This window comes from Elaeis guineensis, chromosome 10 (assembly GCF_000442705.2).
Source record: "Elaeis guineensis isolate ETL-2024a chromosome 10, EG11, whole genome shotgun sequence".
Taxonomy (NCBI): domain Eukaryota; kingdom Viridiplantae; phylum Streptophyta; class Magnoliopsida; order Arecales; family Arecaceae; genus Elaeis; species Elaeis guineensis.
In genome coordinates, this window is record NC_026002.2 from 68,600,590 (window position 1) to 68,610,865 (window position 10,276).

General features: G+C 35.5%; 1 non-coding gene across 1 annotated transcript; it reads left to right on the top strand.

The window, feature by feature from the left end:
* Positions 1 to 4,362: 4,362 nt before the first annotated feature.
* LOC140852257 (small nucleolar RNA R71) lies at positions 4,363 to 4,468 on the top strand. Its single transcript, XR_012135161.1, has one exon. It is a non-coding gene; the product is annotated as a small nucleolar RNA R71 (small nucleolar RNA).
* Positions 4,469 to 10,276: the final 5,808 nt, after the last annotated feature.

A 10,276-nucleotide genomic window follows, 5' to 3' on the forward strand; every position in this document is an offset into this window, starting at 1 on the left:
TTAAGTCATATTATTTTGAATTTGATACTTTTTATGTTCTTTTTTAGAAATAATTAATGGTGAAGATTTAATTACAAATCAATAAGCAAACAGCCCTTCAATATATGTGATGCGTAGTCGTTGATAGCACCAAAAATAACTCTACTCACTACGTAGGTAGGATGAGTCGAGATCGTATCCTCAGGGACCTTGGGCTAAGTTGAGATTGCAAGGTAAAAGAAAGAAGCGTTGTTTTTGATTTAGAAAATAAATTATCATAAAATTGAGGTAATTAAAAAATAAAAAGCTCGGGAGTTTTGAATTAATTTGCACTAGCAGAGTTGTATCTCTTTTTTAACTAAATAGATATGATTAATCTTAAAAAAAATATCTGTCTTTCCTCGGCACGCTTCGTACCCGTAGATCACGGTGCATCTCCGGAAAGTACTAGGTAACCAACTCTTCTTTCCTCGGTACGCCCCGTATCCATAGATCACGACGCGTCTCCGGAAAGTAAAAGTTGTTCCTAATATTAATCTAACAAGAAAGCATAAGTAAAAGCATATGATAGGGAGCAAATAAAGAACTCATGATAATTTAAATAAAAAGTATAATCTTTATTGCATATAAAGAAATACAGGAAAGTTTAGAACAATAAACCATCTCTGTGTCGTTACAAAACTTCTTCTCCACTCCCGAGACAGCTAGCCTAGCTGCTCATGAAGTAGTCCCTTTCTATTCCTCTGTGCAAGGCTCTAGAAGAATTTCTGGGCTCCCTCTCCAATGAGAGTACAAAAGTCTTTTTATAGATGTTAGGAGGGAGGAGTTTTACATGATTTTCCGATGTGGGACTAAAAAAAAATATAAATCTTTCAACACATTTCTAAATATTATTTTTTTCCTTATTTTGAACTTGTCTGCAGTGCGCCCACACCCGCGTCAGCGCCCGTCTCCGCGTCCACGCCGCGTCCTGCATCCGCGCCCCGCATCCACGCGCCAGCTTCCCGCGTGTTCACGCACGTTCACGCGCGCATGCTTCTTCTTTTGAATTCACGCGCGCCAGATTTTTGTTTTGAATTCATGCGCTCACGTGAAACCTTTTTTTGTAAATTCCAAAAAGAAACAAAAGTTCATTTATAATGACATCTATATCTTTTTTGGATTCCTTGCATAGTATCTTCATTTTCTATAATATCGGATACGTCTTTCTTTTATTTTAATTTTATTTTAAGTCCAATTTTCTTCAAACTTGAGTCTTTTTGATCTATGAATCAGACTCTTTGTATCGGCGATCATCTTTCCTGTAAAACATAGAAAAAAATATCAAATTCTTAATAAATAAGATAAATTAAATATAATTTTTTAATTTAAAATACTTAAATTAAGTGTTTATCACACCCTCCAACTTGAATTTTGTTCGTCCTCGAGTAAAATAGATATATCAGCATTGTGTACCGACTTGATTTTGAATAAAAAGTAGGTTAGGTATCCCAAAAGGTAGATGTTACTTGGTCAGACCATTAAAGAGATATTTCATTGGATTATCAATTTGACCCAATTAGTGGTTGAGTATTAACTAAAGAAATTTCAGAGCTTTTCTTTCACCAACTCTCCACTTTACTCTTTAAATCCTCTAACTTAATGGAAAAGAGGTTTATTATCTTCTTGCAATTATTATTATTATTATTATTATTATTTTTTTTTATTTTTTTTTAACATTGCCTACCTTTTTACGCGAACCACAATGCTTACTTAGGCGAAAGGGCCCGGTTACTCAGTAGGAGACCAATGTTATTTTTTCTTTCTCTTTTGTTTTTTTTAAATAAAAAGCATACCTCGATCTTTCCACCCAATTTCTCATGAAGCAGATTTTTTATTGAGATCAGTAAGAAGAAGGTTGTAGAATCACTCCTAAAATTTGATCTAGTTTAAACCCTACCATTCATTGGGTTTTCTTAATAATTTATTCCTCAGTATCTCTAAAATTATCTTGACCGTTAATCATTCATTTATTAGGATGCCTAATTGACTCTTAATCAAAATTTGAATACACAAAACTAATTATTTCTGACCATACTCGAGGATTTGATTAATTTTCCCCCCCCCAACTTAATCTACATTGTCCTCAATGGAGTAGAAAAGCAAAGAAAATAAAAGGAGAGAGTGCACCTGGGATAATTTTGCTTCGAAAGTTGAAGATAGCTTCATTGATTAATAGGCTCTTGTTCTAAATTTCTGCAGCTGCGGTAAAGTAAAAAAATATGAAATCATTGGGTTGCCTCCCAACAAGTGCTAAGTTTTATGTCTTCAGCCAGACGTCAAGTTTATTAACAGACTCTTCCATACAGAATGGTCCTTTATTCTTTTAAAAAAAAATGATGATCAGTTAACACAAGATAGAAGAAATTTGGGTTGCCTCCCAAAAAATGCTAAGTTTTACGTCTTCAGCCAGACGTCATATGCAATAAAACCAACAAAAGATGGGCAATGGCTCATACTTCATTGTCCATGGAGGAGTGGTTTTATCATGTGGTGTATCCAATAATATGTTAACTTCTTTCATATATCCCTTAAAGTCATATACTCCAAAGTGAGCCAAGCAAGTATCTAAGGGTTCAGGTGCTAGAATTGTGGGTGTTGCATCTTCTATAATATCTTCTAGTGTATCTACTTTGAAGCAACTATCCATTGATGGTCCTTGGGAAGCACCAAACACATTCAGTCTCAGTTTCTTATTCCCAAACGATACGTCCATGACTCCTGTCCTACAATTGATGCATGCATTCGCCGTAGCTAGGAAAGGTCGTCCTAAGATAATGGGAATTTGTCTGGGGTTGCCACTTAATTCCATATCGAGAACCAGAAAATCAATTGAAAAGTAAAACTCATCTACCTTGATCAAGACATCCTCAAGCATTCCACATGGTTCCTTAATTGATCTGTCGGCTAACTGTAATGTGACTGATGTGGGTTTCAGTTCTCCGAATCCAAAAAGTTTATACACCGAACTAGGTAAAAGATTCACACTTGCCCCTAAATCTAGAAGAGCTTTTTCAATGTGATAATCTCCTATAACACAGAAAATGATGGGGGCTCCTGGGTCTTTAAGCTTTGGAGGAGTGGCATGCTGGACGACAGAACTAGCCTGTTCAGTGAGACGTACTTTCTTTGGGATTTGTGATCTAGATTTACGTTTTTGGGTGCACAAATCCTTCAAAAATTTGGCATAAGCAGGGATCTGTTTGATTGCGTCTAGAAGGGAAAGATTAATTTGGACTTGCTTAAACAATTTCAACATCTCATCGAGTTTTCCTCCCTTCTTATCTGCAGGAATAGGGGCTTTCAGGGCATCCAAAAATGGGGCTTTAGGCAAGTAAGATGATTCCGGTGCAGTTGGTTCCTTCTCTATTTTCAGGTCCTCCTTGTTCTTGGGTGATTTGGATTCGGTTAGAGGTTTAGGGTCGGTCTCATTGGTTTTACTAGTGTGTTCAATGACCTTCCCACTTCTCAGAGTCATGATTGATTTGGCATGTTCAAAAAAAGCTTCTGGGGTATTAAAACTCTCAATCACAAATTGCCCTCTTGGGTTGCTCTCTGGTTGGCTAGGTAATTTTCCTCCTTCCCTCCTACTGAATGCAGTTGCTAGTTGACCTATTTGGGTCTCTAGCTTAGCAATGGATTGTGTGTGGGAGTTAAGGATCTGAGTGTTGACTTCTAATCGTTCTAGTACTTTCAGAACTTTTTCCTCAAAAGCTGAGCTGTGACCAGTAGTAGATGGTTGAGGAGCATTTTGAAATTGATGGTATGATCCATGCCTATATGTTGGATCCTGATATTGAGGTCGAGGTGTGGCAGGACCAACCATTGGTTGTGGTCTCCAGGAAAAATTTGGATGGTTTCTCCAGCCGGGGTTATAAGTGTTCGAATAAGGATCATTTCCTGGTCTGCGAGCTTGTTGGACTTGAGCTTGCTGAACCTGCTCATGCACAAACTCAAGAAATTGAGGTGCGGCTGGGCATTCACTAACAAAATGGTTCGGACTTGCACACAATGCACAAACTTCTTGGATTGGGTTAGGTGAAATCGGGGATTATCCGGTATTTAGAAGACGATCTAATTTTTGGGACAGTTCATCTACCTTTTGATGGATATCTATGGTATTTCCTACTTTATATATTCCACCTCTTTTTGGGTTTAACATGGGTTTATCTCTAATAGAGGCAGACATATGATGTAATGAATTTTCACTTAAAATTTCAAACAGTTGCCATGCCTCATCCTCACTTTTCAGCATAAATGTCCCACCGCATGATGCATCGACCATTTATCGATGTCTTTCAGAGAGCCCATCATAAAAACATTGGATTAACTACCACTTGGGTACAGCATGGTGGGGACATTTTCTAATAAGGTCCTTTAATCTTTTCCATGTTTTATGAAATATTTCTCCATCTAATTGGAAAAAACTAGTTATGGCATTCCTTATTTGATTAGTTTTTTCTATGGAAAAATATTTCTTGAGAAACTCTCCTTGCAGCTGGTCCCAGGTTGATATAGCCATGGAATCCAAAGTATGTAGCCAGTATTTGACTTTGTCCTTAAGTGAAAAAGGAAATAATTTCAACCTAAGAGCATCATCGGAGAAGTTGTGAATTTTGACAGTTGAGCATATCTCAAGAAATTCTTCAAGATGTTTATAAGGGTCCTCATTACTAAGTCCATAAAATGAAGGTAACATTTGGATTATACTGGACTTAATTTCATATTGAGTGGCCTCCACAGGGGGTACTTGAATACAAGGAGAGTAGGTATATGTGGAAGGAGTAAAGTACTCCTTCAATTGCTTGGGTGGATCATTCTCCTGATTTCGGTCCATCTTTTTATGTCTGTTGGCTCTAAGGGTTCTTTCTATTTCTGGATCAAAAGGTTGGATTTCTGGTCATAACGATCTACGGCCAAGCATACACCTTACAATTATACTGTAGAGCACACACAGAAATTTTTTTTTTTTTTATAATATATATTTTTATAATAAAGTGAGAAAAGAATGAAGAAAATCTAAAGAGAAGAACCTAAGAATCTTAAATCTATGAAAAGAGAGAAATTAATTAATGTTTAGATGTTAATTGCAATCAACTTAAACAATCATAGACTCTCTATCCTAAGGTTAACTTAGATCTAGACAGCTCCTAACTTTCAAGATTGCTTTTGAGCACTCCAAGCTCAAGACTGACTAACTGACTCGGTCAGGTAAGCGTAAGATGTGGGAGGTTCTCTGCTCGTTGCTTTCCTTAGACACCAACTAAGTTGGCCAGGTCAGTCAACGAAATCAATTGAAAACCACTTTCTTTAACCACTTGCCTTAGACACCGAGCAATTAACCAATCCGCACTCGGTTCAACTCTAGAGCTTTCTTATCCTATTGAGCTCGAAATTCCTAGGGCTGACGTCTAGTGGATTTTAAATTAAGGTCTAGGTTATGCAAATGCAAGGGAGTGATTTGTGGGCCAAGGAAGGGTGATCAAATCCCCACCTTATCTGGTTAATGGGTTATTGCCCTTAAGATTAATTATGGAGATGCAATGCAAATAAACAAGGTGTCCAATCAAGTTAGAAATTTTTATATTTGAGGTTACGCTATTTTAGTTAAGTGTTATGAAATGTCAGTGGCTTTTTTTTTTTTAGTTTTATCTTTTTTTTATATATTTTTTATTTTTTTTTATTTTTTTTTAGTTTTGCAAGAAAATAAATTTAAGTGATTAAGTCTAAAAAGTAATAAATCACTAGGCTATAAAAAGTAGCAAATTATTCTAAGCAAAAAAATTTCTAAGATTAAAAAGTATTAAATTAGTTATGCAAGGTGATTATGTAATTATGCAAATAAGATTATCTAGCTAGAAAGCACTGAAAAAAAATTTAAAACGAGAAATAAAAACTGAAAAGTATTTTTTTTTTTTAATTTTTTTTTTTCAATTTTTTAATTCAACCGTACCAAGATCCCCGGCAACGACGCCAAAATTTGATGCGTAGTCGTTGATAGCACCAAAAATAACTCTACTCACTACGTAGGTAGGATGAGTCGAGATCGTATCCTCAGGGACCTTGGGCTAAGTTGAGATTGCAAGGTAAAAGAAAGAAGCGTTGTTTTTGATTTAGAAAATAAATTATCGTAAAATTGAGGTAATTAAAAAATAAAGAGCTCGGGAGTTTTGAATTAATTTGCACTAGCAGAGTTGTATCTCTTTTTTAACTAAATAGATGTGATTAATCTTAAGAAAAATACCTATTTTTCTTCAGCACGCTCCGTACCCGTAGATCACGGTGCGTCTCCGGAAAGTACTAGGTAACCAACTCTTCTTTCCTCGGCACGCCCCGTATCCGTAGATCACGATGCATCTCCGGAAAGTAAAAGTTGTTCCTAATATTAATCTAACAAGAAAGCATAAGTAAAAGCATATGATAGGGAGCAAATAAAGAACTCATGACAATTTAAATAAAAAGCATAATCTTTATTGCATATAAAGAAATACAGGAAAGTTTAGAACAATAAACCATCTCTGTGTCGTTACAAAATTTCTTCTCCACTCCCGAGACTGCTAGCCTAGCTGCTCATAAAGTAGTCCCTTTCTATTCCTCTATGCGAGGCTCTAGAAGAATTTTTGGGCTTCCCCTCCAATGAGAGTACAAAAGTCTTTTTATAGGTGTTAGGAGGGAGGAGTTTTACATGATTTTTCGATGTGGGACTAAAAAAAAATACAAATCTTTCAACACATTTCTAAATATTATTTTTTTCCTTATTTTGAACTTGTCTGCAGTGCGCCCACACCCGCGTCAGCACCCGTCTCCGCATCCACGCCGCGTCCTGCGTCCGCGCCCCGCATCCACGCGCCAGCTTCCCGCGTGTTCACGTGCGTTCACGCGCGCATGCTTCTTCTTTTGAATTCACGCGCGCCAGATTTTTGTTTTGAATTCATGCGCTCACGTGAAACCTTTTTTTTGTAAATTCCAAAAAGAAACAAAAGTTCATTTATAATGACATCTATATCCTTTTTGGATTCCTTGCATAGTATCTTCATTTTCTATAATACCGGATATGTCTTTCTTTTATTTTAATTTTATTTTAAGTCTAATTTTCTTCAAACTTGAGTCTTTTTGATCTATGAATCGGACTCTTTGTATCGGCGATCACCTTTCCTGTAAAACATAGAAAGAAACATCAAATTCTTAATAAATAAGATAAATTAAATATAATTTTTTAATTTAAAATACTTAAATTAAGTGTTTATCAATATGCAGATGAAGTTCATGTTCAAATTCAGACTTGTTACATGCATGGCATGCAATAATTCATACGTACATGGTAAGGACCCAATATAAAAAAAAATAAAATAAAATAAAAAAAGGAAAATGCTTACGATTTGAAGCTAGGCCTCAGCAAGTGTATATAGACAATTAAATGTTATGGATCCAATAGATTTTAAAGAAAAATTTATTGTGGAAGCTATGCTTCGGCGCTAGTTTTAAGTGGACAACTGCTATTTGAATACACGATGGTTTGTGCGGGCCCAACAGCAGATGGACGCAACATTTCATGGATGCCACTGGATTCAACGAAGTGGTCGCACGAGATCAGGTTCACGTGAGTGGAAACCAACACATAAGATGCAGACTTCATGCAATTTGGATGTAAGATGGACTTTGGACAGATGCGATGAAATTGAGAGCGAGACCAACGAACACACAACTTTGGTACAAATATAAAAACTAAGAATTTTAACATGATTCAGTTAACGAAACCGAGTGGAATTCAAATTCTTCACAGCATGCGACATTCTATAATCCCACGTCGATAAACAATAAAAATTTCTCTCCTCCTAAAGCCTACAAAAAGGATCCCAGACTATAAGAGAAAAGCATCCAAGAGTGGGAGAGGCATAGAGAGGGGGTAGCAAGCATAGCTTTGGGTTGTGGAGAAAGCTTCTAAGAAGGAGGTGCTTAGAAGCTGAGCTTTGTTTCTATGCTATCTCCAAGTCTATACCATCTCAAAGATTAGATCCAAAGGAGAAGAAGAAAAGAAGTCAATTCGCTCCATGAAGTACGAAGAAAGAAGGAGAGGTCGTCAACCATCTTTCCGACGAGACTGCGCCAATCGACTTCAGAGTCTTTGTTATAATTTTATTTTATTTTATTATTCTTTCTAAATTTTTTATACTTAAATTTTAATTTTAATTAATATAAAATTTATTTTTTTGTATTTTAAATTCTTATATTTTATTTTTATTGCAAGTAGATGCTAGGATCTAGTTAGTAGATCTTAGTATTGGATTTATTTTTATACTCTTTAAATTTTTATTATTTATTTTTATTATAAATAGAAGCTAGGACCTAAATAGTAGATCTTAGTATCTAATTTATTTTTTATACTTTTAATTTTTATTTTCTAACTTAAATTGCTTTCTTTAAAATTTTATTTTTTTTATAAAATCAAAGATTTTAAATCAAAATCTTGTCTTCTCTATGGATTTGATTCGACTCGCTACTCTCTACGTATTTTTAATTTCTATTGAAGTCAGAATTAGATTGATAATTATAGTGTCCTAATGACAACATCACGATCATATCATAAATCTATCATCTAGCTTATCCACCATCTGTCTCTTGACATAAGCTGGATATCTCCAAGTCTGAAGATAACTTAGACTCTACTTCTTACCGAACCATATCTTATATGGTGTGATAGGAACAGACTTTGATAAAACCTTATTCAACATGTGAATGGCAATTAATAAAGCATGTCTTTAAAGATATAAGAGTAGATCAGTGAAGCTCATCATGGACCTGACCATATCCCATAGGATCCTGTTCTTCCTTTCGGATACCCCATTAAGCTGAGATATTTCAGGAGGGTCCATTGAAAGACTATACCATTATCCTTAAGATATCTCAAAAATTTTTGACTAAGGTATTTACCTCCTCGATCAGATCGAAGAATCTTAATGGCTTTGTCTATTTATTTTTTTACTTCATGTTTGAATTTCTTGAACCTTTCAAAGGTCTCAGATTTGTGTTTCATCAGATACACATATCTATACTTAGACAGATTATCGATAAAGATAATGAAGTAAGTATAACCACCCCTGACCTGCACATCAAATGGCCCACACATATCGATGTGTACCAGGACAAGTAACTCAGTGGCCCTTTTCTCATGTCTTACAAAGGGTAACTTAGCCATTTTTCTTTAAAGGCAAGATTCACAAGCTGGATATGACTCTGGGTTAAGAGAGCTATGGATCCCATCCTTTTTTAGTCTATTTATCATATCCTCTCCAATATGGTCTAGTCTATGGTGCCACAAGTATTTTTAATTAATTTCATCTCTGGATGTCTTTGGCCTATGGCACTCACTATTTGCTCATTTAAGTTCACATTCGCATCAAGATGCAAGTGATAAAAACTATCAATTAAAAAATCTCATGCAATCAATTTATTTTATAAATAAATAGAACAAAAAATTTTATTAAAATTAATTTCAAATCCTTCTTGTGCTAGCACAAACACGAAAATCAAATTCTGACTAGCTACAGAAACATAATAACAGTCCTTTAAATCTAATCTAACACCAGATGATAATCGAAGAGGATAAGTGCCAACAGTCTCCACAGTAATTTTTGCTCTATTACCGACCTGAAGGATCATTTCATCTTTTCTCAATCTCCTACTTTCTATCAGACCCTGCATTAAGGTACATATATGAGCACTCGAGCCAGAGTCTAATACCTAATTAGAAGTAGAAAAAATCATAAGGTTAGATTCAATTACGAGCATACCTTCGGAAGGTTTATCACCCCTTTTAGTCTTTTGGCTCTCTAGGTATTTTGGATAGTTCTTTCTCCAATGGCCTTCAGCATGACAGTGGAAATATTTTCCTTTTACTTCGGCCTTATTAGGAACTTTTTTCTTTGGCCTGTTCTTCTTCTTCTGCTTCTTAACGGATTTAACCTTCTTCTTTCCAATAGACTTTCTCTTAGAAGAAGTCTGCTTCACAGCGAGAACAGTACCCCTTGAACTCTTCAAGATTTTCTCCGTAGTGACCGACATGTTGACCAGTTCGGGTATAGTGCAATCGAGCTTATTCATATGAAAATTTATAATAAATTGACAATATGAACTCATAAGGGATTGAAGGATCAGATTCATCTGTAATTCTTTTTATATTTCTAGCCCGAGCTTTCCAAGCTTCTTAATATCCTTGATCACTGTCATATAGTGATCATGGACTGACTGCCCTTTACAC